Source organism: Callorhinus ursinus, unplaced genomic scaffold (genome assembly GCF_003265705.2).
Source record: "Callorhinus ursinus isolate GAN/ISIS: 27379988/994484 unplaced genomic scaffold, GSC_fseal_2.0 scaffold12, whole genome shotgun sequence".
NCBI lineage: Eukaryota > Metazoa > Chordata > Mammalia > Carnivora > Otariidae > Callorhinus > Callorhinus ursinus.
The window spans coordinates 4,971,641-4,985,484 of NW_027397074.1; the positions used below are offsets into that span (position 1 = coordinate 4,971,641).

The 13,844-nt window shown below is 36.0% G+C and overlaps 1 protein-coding gene across 2 annotated transcripts in view; it reads left to right on the forward strand.

Annotated features, from left to right (window-relative positions):
* RELN (reelin) overlaps positions 1 to 13,844 on the forward strand; it is a 499,645-nt gene that overhangs the window by 143,771 nt on the left and 342,030 nt on the right. The window lies entirely within an intron of this gene.

Below are 13,844 nucleotides of genomic sequence, written 5' to 3' on the forward strand. Positions count from 1 at the left end.
GCTGAGAAATGGGGTGAAAGATGTTCCAACAGCATCCTTAGATATTAACATTGTTCAAAGGCTGTGACTTGCTCCATCTCAGTGTAAACTCTACCCCTACCCCTGCCCCAGAATCTCCACTCCTCATACTTCTTAGTCTTCTCTTTTTTTTATACCATTTTTGACTTTTAACATATAATATACTTCATTTATTTGATTATGTGTATTATTTATTGTCTGTCTCTTCTAACTGAAATGCAAATTCCTTGAAGGCAAGCATTTTTTTCTGTTTTGTTAACTGATTTGCCCCAACTGTCTAGAGCAGTCCCTGGCACTCAGTACACACTCACTCAATATTTATTTAATGGAGGTAAGCCAATGGAATAAGGCCAAGGGCAGTTCAGAAACAGCTGTTTTATAGGCAGTCAGGCAAAAGAGAGCTGGAAGGCATCTTGAATGGTTTTCTATTCTGAACCTTCTGCTCAGACAACAACATCCCATAAAACCTGCATACTCTAAAATTTACCACTACCTTTCCTTTCCCTTTAATAATATACAGTTCAGGGTCAAGGGTTCCCATGGCTCCCACATCACCAATTATATATTTTCTGCCTATCCTCTGGGTTATGCAAGCTGCACACATCAGATTAATCCTATCCAGCTGATTGACATTCAATCCTATCATTTCTCCTTCAGAAAGTTTTTCATACTTGAACATTTTTCTTCCAGAACCTTTTGCTAAGATGATTACAGTAGCTCCCTAAGTGATCTCTTCTCCTCCAGTCTATTCTGGACATTGTCGTCTAGTTAGTCTTCCTAAGGCACAACCTTGATCACAGGAAACCTGAATACTTTAGACCTCCTTTCTGAGGACCAGCCCTTTGGCTTGGGTTTGAAGAGTCTTCCCAGTCTTGCTGTGTATCATCTTCTGTTTTATCTCCCATGTGCACGTCCTGATCGGGCACAAATTGCAGGACTTCCCACAACCCCGTAAACATTCCATCCATGACTTTCTCTTTCTCCATTCTTTTCCCTTAGCCCAGAATGCTTCTTCCCCCTCAACTCCAGTTATTAAAGTCGTACCCATTCTTTAAGGACTGTTTAAAATGCCAACTCTTCTATAAAGCTCCAAGATATCAACAACAAAGTGACGTGTACGATCACATTTTGCTTGTAACTCTATTGTAATGCTGATTATATTTTACTGTATACTTATTCAAGGTAATTTCTTTCCTTTGCTATTAGATTAGATTGGACAGGGATACATTTTTATTTCTTTGTGATTCTCCCCACAGTTGGTACAACATCTCATACATAGATATCACAGAAGATGACCCTTGAATTAAATGATGTTCAGTGTTGTCTTTTCCTTTAGTTTAATAGTGATCTCTGACTCTCTCTTTTGGAATGCTCTATCTTATTCATGTTGGCACTGGGAAAGGTAATTTAAATTCTTGCCCTGCATAACTTCTTCATTTAAGACAAGAATTACTTTTTTGAAAGCTAGAACACAAAAGAAATCTATATCAACAGCATACAACCGCCTGTTTCCAAGTAGATACAGTTTTGAATTGAATCTGTTTAAAAGTGATATTTGATAGCTTCTGGCCTCACTGTTCCCAGGGTCCCAAACTCTGTTTTCTTCTGAGAAATAACTTAGGTATTTTTTTTAAAGATTCATTTATTTATTTTAGAGAGAGTGCATGTGTGCCTGAGCAGGGGGAGGGGCAGAGGCAGAGGGAGAGAAGCAGACTCCCTGCTGAGCACAGAGCCCAATAACATGATTCTCAATCTCAGGACCCTGAGATCATGACCTGAGCCAAAATCAAGAGTCAGACACTTAACCCACTGATCCATCCAGGCACCCCATAACTTAGATATTTTAAGTCTTAACCCAAACAATGTTTTCTTAGAAAAATACTGTTTGGACAGAAGTAATAGTTACTGACTGCAAAGAAATTCATATGCCCTCACCCATATTTCCCAATAAAATTTTGATGATACAGTTTGTACTTTTTAACATTCTTTTTTCTTTTTTTAAGATTTTCTTTATCTGTTTTGAGAGAGAGCACGAGAAGTGGGGGGAGGGAGAAGTAGACTCCCTGCTGAGCAGGGAGCCCTAAGTGGGCTCAATCCCAGGACCCTGAGATAATGACCTGAGCAGAAGGCAGATGCTTAACTCATTGAGCCACCCAGGTGCCCCTTAGCCTTCTTAATAAGCAGTTAATTCTTCACTTATTGTAAACCATGACTGTATTGAATGTTACATTTGGGCAGGATGCTTTTGTTGATCTCTTTTCCTAATTAGTTTGTGAGAGAGTCCAGGAAGACTGAAGATTGAACATGGGCCACAGAAGCAATTTATTTGAAAATTTCTGAGCCAAGTCTTACAATTTCTTGCCTTTGTTTCTTTCTCCAATATTTATGATGTGTTCAGTAGAGCTCTATATGAGAGTTAGTATTTGTAATTAATATGTGCCCAGCAATACTTGAAGGAGATGGTTAATGTTCAACATTAACTTTGAATATTAAACAAAAATAAAATAACACAAAGCTTATGGCATTTGAATGTAAATATACCATGATTCTTTCTTTTCTGAATAATCCCCAAAATTAAAGCTGTTATTTTTTTTCTTTTTTTCTTTTTTTTTTTTTAGAGATGGAGAAGGGGAAGAATAGAAAGACAGAGAGAATCCCAAGCAGGCTCCATGCCCAGCATAGAGCCCAGTGTGGGGTCCGATCTCATAACACTGAGATCATGACCTGAGCTGAAATCAAGAGTCAGTTACCCAACCAACTGAGCCACCCACGTGCCCCAAAACTATCATTTTTTAGGCGAGGAAGAATTACTTTTTAGAAATTAAACTTTAGCCATGCTGATATACTTTTGTAATATATTTTAGGTAACTTTTTCATGTTGTGAGTTAATTCATATCAGTAGTTAATTTTTCACATGTATTTTCTTTTTTAACTGGACTTTATTTTTTTATTTTTTAATTTAATTAATTAATTTATTTATTGAGAGAGAGCGGCAGGAGAAGGGCAGAGGGAGAGGGAGAGAGAAAATCCTAAGCAGGCTCCAGTGTGGAGCCCAACACTGGGCTCCATCTCATGACCCTGAGATCATGACTTGCACCAAAATCAAGTCAGATACTTAACCGACTGAGCCACCCAGGTGCCCCTTACCTGGACTTTAAATCCCCCAAGGTCAGGGACTATGTATAGTCCCATTATATACCTAAGAAATCCCAATGCTCAAACTACAGACAATAGAAGGCCCTCAATAAATATTTCTTAATAACTAATAATGATATCATCTTTCATTGACCTCAAGATACAGATATTTTATATTTTGGAAACTCTGAAGTAGAGTTGCATCTTACCTTTGATGGCATCTTACAATTATAATTGCCAGTCCTAATTTTATTTTTTAATGTCTTACAACTGATGGCATCTTGGATTTGAAGAAAACTAAGCAACTAATATTTATCATTTACCATGTACCTGGTCTCTCTAAAGCTGGCAATTAAACTGACACTGCACCAATTTTTATAATCTGGTATTAGTACAGCAAATGTATGATGCACGCTCTGCGATTTTAAAGCCCAGTTTTCTATTTAAAATTCTTTATAAAAAAAAAACCCATAGTAAGAATTATGGAGCATTTGAACTAAAATTCAAGACAATTGTATAATGCACTGTGCATGTTTTTCCTAGAGAAAAGTAAGTGGCACACTGACTAAACCAGGTTTTATTGATAAACCACTTAGCCACATAGTCATTTGGGCCAACTGTTTACAGCCTTTCTTGCTAAAGATAATGGAGTAAGAGACATTGAAGAGAGGATGTCCTGAGGATAAAGTTGCTGGCTACATTGGTACAGATGTATTAAATGGATCAGTAGCTAAAATTATTTTATCAATACTTTTATGACACCTGTTGCTATCATTTACATTTTTAAAAAAGATTTATTTGAGAGACAGAGAGTGAGCAGAGGGAGAGGGAGACAAGCAGAGTCTGCACTCAGTGTGGAGCCCGACTTGGGGTTCAATCCCACAACCCTGAGATCATGACCTGAGCCGGAATCAAGAGTCAGATACTTAACCGAATGAACCATCCAGGCGCCCCAGATATCATTTACATTTTAAGTGATAATTTTACTCAGAGAACTGCTAAATATTCAGATCTTACATCAGTATGGTTTGTCCTTACTTTTATATTTGATTAGTCTTAAGTGACTAGCAAGCCTCAAGTTTATTTTTTTTATTATTTAAAAAAAATTTTTTTTTAAGATTTTATTTATTTATTTATTTATTTATTTATTTGTCAGAGAGAGAGGGAGAGAGAGAACAAGGAGGGGGAGTGGCAGGCAGAGGGAGAAGCAGGCTCCCCGCCAAGCAAGGAGCCTGATACAGGGCTCCATCCCAGGACCCTGGGCTCATGACCTGAGCCGAAGGCAGACGCTTAACGGACTGAACCACCCAGGTGCCCAAGTAGGTGCTGTTCTTATCTCAGTTTGCAGATGAGGAAACTGAAGTACAGAAATGTTAAATAACTTGCCTAATATCACTCACCTAATGGTCAACACAGCCTGGATTCAGAAGGCGGTCCAGTTTCAAGCATGTGGTTTTTGCTCTTCACTATAGTTGCCTCTGAAATGATCTCTTCTCTATTTTATTATGGCAAAACATCCATGGCATTGATACAATGAAAATTATATGGAGTTGGTAGTTGGTGTCAGCGTCTCTCAGATTTTTTAAGTGACCAATATGGGTTTCCTATCCTCATTTTGAAATCTATCTCTAGATGAGATGTAGTAATATTATCTAACTCATTCAAACATCAAGAGGCACCTATTTATTTATTTAAAAATTTTTAGTGCCAAAATATTTACTGAAAGTTTTCAAATCTTTCAAAAACCTTACATAAAGTGAGCAAACACAGGGAAACTGATGACAAATCAGATGAAACTAATCTCTGGATAAGTCAATGAAGGCATGAAGGGGAAAAAAGAATATCTCTGAGCATTTACTATGATCAAAACACTATAGGGGCACCTGGCTGGGTCAGTCAGAAAAGTATGTGACTCTTGATCTCGGGGTCATGAGTTTGAGCCCCATGTTGGGTGTAGAGATTACTTAAATAAATAAAACTTTAAAAATAATAAAAATAATAAAACACTATATTAGGCTCTTTTACAAATCCAGGAGGCACCTATTTAAATTTCTGAAATGTGGAGGGCGCCTGGGTGGCTTAGTTGGTTGGGCGACTGCCTTCGGCTCAGATCATGTTCCTGGAGTTCCGGGATCGAGTCCCGCGTCGGGCTCCCTGCTCGGTGGGGAGTCGGCTTCTCCCTCTGACCCTCCTCCCTCTCATGCTGTCTCTCATTCTCTCTCTCGCAAATAAATAAAAAATCTTAAAAAAAAATTTAAATTTCTGAAATGTGGAGAACATTAGATTTATATGTCAAACATGGGTTTTATCTTGGTATAGTATAATGCATGTTCATTCTTTGGGTGGTGATTATATCCTATCTCTTATCATGAAAGGATTCCATTAGGGAGGGAATGTGTCTATTAAAGACAAAACTTATCACTATTAGATTTAAGTTTAATTGCTTGGACAGAGATGCTAACATAATATTAGAATTCAAAGGGAGCAGAAAAGATCAGATCTGTGCCCAAATTAGTGACAATTTAACCATAAGTCAAATCCCTCAAAACTAAGAACTGATTTGAAACAAGCGGCGTTCTATTTAAGATACTGAAGCAACAACAAAGAATGAACTCAGGCCAGCAAAGAGGTACACAAGTGGACTGTATTTGGACATTTGACATTTTAAAGGAAGATTCTCTTAGAAGACTAATTTTTTAAAAGTATACTAAACAAGAAGACAAAAACAATCATTTAAAAAATTGAAGACAGCAGCAGTTTCTGAATACCAGACAGTCTGGAAATCATACAGATGCACAGATTTGAGGTGCTGCCTTTAGTATATCTCAGAAGCCTTTAATTTTTGATGAGAGCCATTCCACTGTGTCTGGAGGATTCCTCAGGAAAGATAGTATGGTTGCCCATTTATTTCCATCCATCAGAAGGAAGCATCACAGATGTATTTGCCTTGTTATTTAAACATTTGAAATGAGATCAGGGACGCTCCCATGGGTGCATTTATTGGGAGTGCATTCATACCTACAGATAAGGATGCCAACAGTTGATACATACAAATGTTATTTTACTTTCTAGGTTTACGTAGCTTACTGCAAAAATAAATCCCTTCTCATGGAAGGCTAACATGATTATATCCACACTGGTCGATAAAACCAGATATGCTGTTTCCATAGGAGGAATTTTATCTGTCTCTCAACTCACAAATCTCTAATTTTTTTCTGATGGTCTACTTTTCTTTTTTTAAACAGACATTTCCCAACCTGAGACAATTATTTCAGTGCTGCTCAAAAATGTACCTTTGAATGACAGGATAAAAAAATTTTTTTCTACCCTTAAAAGTGAATGGCTAGTACCCTGATGGTTCTCACTCCCTGTAGGCCCCTGTTTTTCATCAAAGTTAAATAGCCAATTAGGTTCGGACAAGGAGACAATCTATGTTCAGGGTCTAATGTGTGTTCTTATTTATCAACTTTTTGGCAAATGAGGTCAAGATGCTGCCTGGGGATTTAATTTTTAATTTTAGGGAGTGTGATAAAATGTTGAGATAAAATATGTCCATTTATCTCCAGGAAGATCTAAAGAAATTATTTTTTATATTAATTATATAACATATTTTTAAAAATTTAACAGATTCAAAAGGCAATACTAACCCCTTTGTATTACCTGTCTTCTTCCTTCTTGTCACCTCCTTCTTCCAAGAAGCCACAGTGTAAACAACACTGGTTCTATTAGGGCAATTTACTGGAGTTTCATAGGACAGTTTTCTTTTCATCAGAATCATAAGACCATCCGAGAAGTAGAACTGCTTAATAGTGAGAAAATTTTTCTATTTCAGTAATGAAATATATTTAGGGTCCAAAGATGGACCTGCATCTGTGAAGTCTATCCCACAGCAAATAGTTGTATTAGTGAATTTGTTCTTTTTTAAATCTCTGCTTTTTTTCCCTTTTAGGTAGAAATACCAGTTTTTCCTAATGTTAATTCTAGAAGCAAAAACAAAACAAACAAAAAAGCAAGCTTATGGCAAACCTATCCTTTTATTCTTCCCTTCCCTTTCACGTATGGAATCATAACTTGTGACGGGTACTTAAGTAAGTGGACTGAGGTTTGGAAACCACAAGATGCTCTTTATTACGAGGCCTTGTGGTTTAGATGGGATTACGACTCCACTTGGCACTTATTACTTGAAGTCACATGGATCATCTGTGAAAGCAGAAAACACCAAAGTCAGTAAATCTAAAAGCTTTATGCATTACAATTCTTAGCACTTCTCTGTCTCTAATAGAAATTTCCTAAATGAGATATGGGCAGAGATTTGGGTTATTTCTTTATTAATAGAATTGATGAAACCAGTTTTAGAGGCCTTATGTGAGAAATTATTTTTTTTTTCAAATTGCCTATGCAGTCAAAAATAGTGATGACAAAGATGTCTGGGAACCAGGTGAATAAATTTTTCTCATGGCAGCAACAACTCCATGGTTTGCCAATACAGTGACTTGGATAATATATACTAGCAGCAAGATTTTATTTAGCTCTGCTTTTTTTTTGTTGTTTTTTTGGAAAATCTCTGAATAGTAAGGCATGATCACAAACATGAAGTAGAATTTTGATTGCTTCTTCCAGATAAGAATTTTTTAAAGAATTTAGCTTGTCCACTGTGACTTACTTGGATATACATAGAAACATACCTCACTTTATTGTGTGTCACTTTAGTGCAATTAACAGATACTGTGATTTTCACAAATTGAAGGTTTGTGGCAACCCTGAATTGAACAAGTCTTCCAGTGTCATTTTTCCAACAGCATTTGCTCACTTCATGCCTCTGTGTCATGTTTTGGTAATTCTTGTAATATTTCAGATTTTTTCATTATTATCATATTTGTTAATGATGATCAGTGGTCAGTGATCATGACTCACTGAGAGCTCAGGTGATGGTTAGCACTTTTTGGCAATAAAGTATTTTTAAATTAAGGTATGTACTTTTTTAAAGGCACAATGCTATTGTGCACTTAAAAGACTACACTATAATGCAAACGTACCTTTCATATGCACTGGAAAACCAAAAAATTCGTTGACTCATTTTATTGTGATATTTGCTTTATTGCCATGGTCTGGAACCAAACCTGCAATACCTCCGAGATTATGTCCATATGCATGTGTATGTTTATATTTATGTATATATTTACATACAGACATAGATATGTATTCATATGTATGCATATATATACAAACACACACATATATTCTAGAATTTGTTTAGAATTATACCTTCTAATATGGTAGCTACAAGGCACATGTAGCTATTTATTTATTTATTTATTTTTACCTGTGGCTATTTAAATTTAAGTTAAAGTCAAATAAAATAAATAGTTCAGTTCCTTAGTTACACTAGCCACATTTCAAGTTCTCAGGAGCCACATATGTCTAGTGACTATTATATTGAACAGCACAGATCTGGAACATTTCCATCATTACAGAAAGTTCTAATGTGCAGCCCTGCGAAAATCTAATTATCTTTTCCTCTTATGTTACCTTAACATTTACAGAATGTAACCATGTACTTCAAAGGACATACAGAAGGAGGAAAGTAAAGCTAAGATTTTGCAATGGCCCTGTGAACTTAAAACATTATAACTGCTAACCTGGCCAAGCAGGGCAATTTTTTTGTAGAAAACTGGTTACCTAACTGTTCATTTTTTTTAAAGATTTTATTTATTTGTCAGCGAGAGAGGGAGAGAGAGCACAAGCAGGGGGAGTGGCAGACAGAGGGAGAAGCAGGCTCCCTGCTGAGCAAGGAGCCCGATGCAGGACTCCATCCCAGGAACCTGGGATCATGACCCAAGGCGAAGGCAGACACTTAACCCACTGAGCCACCCAGGTGTTCCTACCTAACTGTTCATTTTAATTTTGTTTGCTAAAGCAGAAATTTCTATGGACCTTAACTTTATGGGGACCTTAACTCTATGTAGGCCAAATGTGACAAGTGGGGATCCCCTCTGGTTACCTTCTCATACAGTGCTCAGGACTTAGTACTACTCTTTGGCTGCTCTGGGCTAAGGCACTGTTCTTCTTCTTGCCCCCACCCTTGGGTCTCACCCTGCCTGTCCCCCCCATCCTCTGTCGCAGTGTTTTAAGTTCAGGGCCTTCTCAAATATTCCCTTACCCTATGACAATTTACCACCATGTACCTAAGATTTAAAATGAGCATGTCTAGAATGCTAATCATTAATATGAAAATAAGCAATAATGAGGTTTGGAATAGCATTTGATGGTGATGCTGCTGCTGATGTTAGTAGTAAAAATAGCAATTTCCATTTAGTGAGCACCTGTATACAAGGCAGCCTATTCAGATCCTATACCTTCCTAGTATCACTATTACTGAAGAAAGAGCTTGAAGAGCTCACAGAAATAGGTCTGTTTTCATCCAAAACATGTGCTTTTAGCTGCTATCCTATATTACTGCTCTCTGTCACTGTTAAAATAGTAATTGTAAAGATAGTGTCGCAATTCGAGAGATGTTTGGAGTATTAAGTGACAAAAACATAAAAAAATGCATTTCTACTATTTCAAACACATTAAAATTATGTTTGTAGAGGATTTCTGGCATTGTGGAAAACTGAGCTCTCATGGCGGAAGCTCTTTCTATTAAAATCACATAGAAACTTTAGATAAATGAGTAAGCATTTAAAATACATACAAAACTGTTGGAAAGAAAGTGAAGACACAAGGTGCCAGAAGAAAGGAGAGGTATGGAGACTGGATCAGGAAGTGGGAGCAGGTATCATGCGGGTCTATGGGTATTTTAAACCTGGATTTAGGTCCTAGGCCTGGAGTTTTAACCTAAGTGGGATCTAGAGCCATCACTGAGAGCCTCTTCGAAGATAGCAGGAGAGAGGGAAGGAGAGGGAGCAGGCACTGGGCCTGCTGTGTGAAGCCCAGAGCCTCAAGTATCATCCAGCTCTGCCTGGGAAAACAGCAAAGCTTGTCATCAGACTGAGACTTTTGTTAAAGTAAGCCACTTATGAGAAACTAAAATTCTCTATGTGAGGAGTCTGACTTGACTTTACCTTATTAACCTGGTATAGAACATCAAGTTAAGAAAGTAACATCTAGGGGCACCTGGGTGGATAAGTTGGTTAAGCATCTGCCTTCGGCTCAGGTCATGATCCTGGGGTCTTGGGATCGGGCCCTGAGTCGGGCTCCTTGCTCAGCTGGGAGTCTGCTTCTCCCTCTCCCTCTGTTGCTCCCCTGCTTGTGTGCTCTCTCTCTCTCTCTCTGTCCAACAAATAAATAAAATCTTAAAAAAAAAGTAACATCTAATGGAAATTTTAGAAGGAGAGAATAGAAAGAATGAAGACAGACCTATTTGAAGAGATAATGGTGGGAAATTTTCTGGAACTAAGGAAGACGTGAGTCTTTTCTATCTAAGCAACATAAATAAAGTTAGCATTGAATCAGAACATGGTGAACCTTCAGAGTATCAAAGAGAAAAATCTCAAAGGCAACCAAAGACAAAAGGTAGATGTCCTGTCATTTCAGTCTGGTAGTGGCTTTCTCATCAGCAAAAAGAAATGTCAGGAGACAATGGAACAGTATCTTCAAAGTCATGAAGGAAATGCATGTCAACCTAGAATTCTGTACCTAGATAAATTATCAGTTAGGCATGAGAAACAAAATAAAGACATTAAAAAAAAGGCTTGATATTTTTATCACACAAACAGCTGATTTTTTAAAGCAAGCTTTTAAAAGATGTGCTTTAATATTGTGGTGCAAGAGTTGATAATAATTAGCAAGTGTGTTAGAGATTCCAAATAAGCTTTAGTTATGTAAATGAATTTATATACAAAATATACACCAATAGCTATTTTCAGATAGAATTTAGAGGCAAAGAATAACTGAAATACTAAGCAACATGAGTGTGTGAACTGGAGGAAGGAGAGAAGTCAGTATTAAAGTTTTCTAAAGTCCTCAAATTATTCTGAAAGAAAGTTGTAGACACAGTTAAAAACATGAATGTGTAGAACTGAAATAGAAGTATAACTTCCAAAACAGGGGAAGGATTGGGGAAAAGATGAAAGAAAACTTAATCCCTCCAAAGAAAGGAAAAAAGGTTAACTTCAAAAGCATAGAAGTATAAAATGTAAGATAAATCAACACATGATACATAAATTTTCATGCCTAACTGATAAATAAGTATATAGTTGACCCTCAAACAAAGCCCTAACACCCTCTATGATTGAAATCTGCATATAATTTTGACTCCCCCAGAACTTAACTACTAATAGCTTACTGTTGATCAGAAGCATTACTGATAATATAAACAGTAGATTAACACATACTTTGTATATGTATTAAATCCTGCATTCTTACAATAAAGCAAGCCAGAGAAAAGAAAATGTCATTAAGAAAATCATAAGGAAAAGAAAAAACACTTACAGCACTTTATTTACCAAAAAAAAAAAAAAAAATCCCCCTATAAGTGGACCTGCACAGTTCAAACCCGTGCTGTTCAAGGGTTAACTGCATATATATATTTACAATAAATATGAACAGATTAAATTCACCAGTTAATACACTTTGACTTTCAAAATGCAATTTTAAAAAATCTAGCAATGTTCTGCTTCCAAGAGACAAACCTGAACATAATGGCACAAAAACATTGAAAGTAGAGAGACAGGAAAAGATATACCAGGCAAATTCTAACAAAAAGGAAGTCAGTGCCAGTATATTAATTCCAGACAAAATAAGCAAAACATAATAATATTAGAGATAAATATTAGGGGTAATTCCTAAGGACAAAATAACATTCATATAGGTAAAACTGAAGGAAAAATGCAAAGTTGAAAACTACCTTTGAGGTGACAAGATACTGAGTACGTATTTTCTAATATTTCAAATGCAATAGTATTATAAAATTATTTGGACAAAAATTCTTTAAAAATTATTTCTTACCTGTAACCCTGAAACAAGTAATACATTATATGCTAATAAAAATATATTAAACCTCAAAAAAATTATTTCTTGAATGGATGAATGAATGCATGCATACATAAATGAAAAAATAGAAGAATGCACAAATGTACCAGAAGACTGTATTAGAGAATTAGGATTTATATTCTGCTATTTAAACCTCCGGATATTGCACTGATGATGGCTGGCTTTATATTATAACATTTTAGGCATTCTGGAAATAACAATTTGGTCATTTAACAAAACTTTATCAATAACTTAAAATTCTGATTTGCAGTTAATTTTTCTCAAATAATTCAAGTGATATATAAATCCTTCTAAATAATAATTCTGACATCTTAAACATGTGGAATACAATATTTCTATTGTTAATTAAGCTAAATAAGATATCTCCTATTTTTGAATGTTATTTAGACTAACATAAAATACAAAGTTTAATATTATCAATAGTATTTTTTTTTAATTGAAAGGCTCAAGTTCATGTAAAACTTGCTGTTAAAATTTTTTTAAATGCAGTTTGAGGAAATAAATTTAAACCACATATTTTCTGGAATTTTAAGATAACCTTTTAAACATTACAACACTGCATTTTCAAAAGTTGTCTTATTTAGCACTGAGAAATAAATATTAAAATTATTTCCACCTCCATTTTAGCACTTCACAATATTGAGGTCAGGTTTGGTTACCCACATGGACAAGTCCTAAGCTGGACTTGTGTTTGTCAAATGTCCTCCATTTGTTCCCACGATTAGTATTTAGAGAAGGGATTAGGAATAATATGAGCATATTAGTTATCTGGGTTGACATATATTTCAAAAGAGCAATGTCCAAAAATATTATACAAATGATAAACAATAGAAATGCTTCTAATTAAAAATGTTCGCTGTGGTTGCAAAGGAGCCAAGATGGTAGGCCCCTTAATCAACCTCTGGTTTTAACTTAAGCAAATATATTGAAAGTAAGGCTGTAAAGCTGAGCTACATAAGCCTTTCTTCTAAATCCGCCTGCAGGCATTAATGCTCAGATTTGAGATGGCATCCTTATTTGCTAAGTGCAAAGATGGTTACAAAAGAGCTTTTCTCACTTTGAGGATAAAAGCTAAAGTATTCTTTAATTTTGGTTACTGCCCAGCTCATCTTAACACCATAATAGTTATTTGGCTCGAAACCAAAAAGTAGCAATACAGTGCTTACATGTCTATGGATCAAAATTAGATGAAAAATTGCTGTTTCTCATCTCCAAAGCTATTTGCTGCACATTTTATAACCCTCAAGATGCCTTTTGTAATATGTGATAACAGAGCCAACTGCAGCATCTGCCTGGAAAGAGATTACTTTAATTATGGACTCAATGTCCTATTTTCTGCAAGTGATCCCCAGAGACAGGCTTCCTGCCGGAGGAGAGGTGCAAGGATGCACATTAAAGCCTACACATCAACCACGAAGGGGTGGATAAAGTGAGACAAGGACACCCATAAACCGCCTTCATTTTCCTAGTCTGTGATGTGATGGAAGAGTCTATAGTGATAGGTTTTTAATTATTCTAGCATCTGTTGTTATGGACTTCTGATGGTGAGGGCAAGATGAGCTTATAAAAAGAGAACAAAACCTTTGACAGGTCTGTGAAGGAAACAGACTGTATTAAAAAGGTTTGGTAAAACATAATTTTCCTTCCAAATTGAAAAATATATGCGCTGTATCAGTTACTTGCTGTAATATTATTAG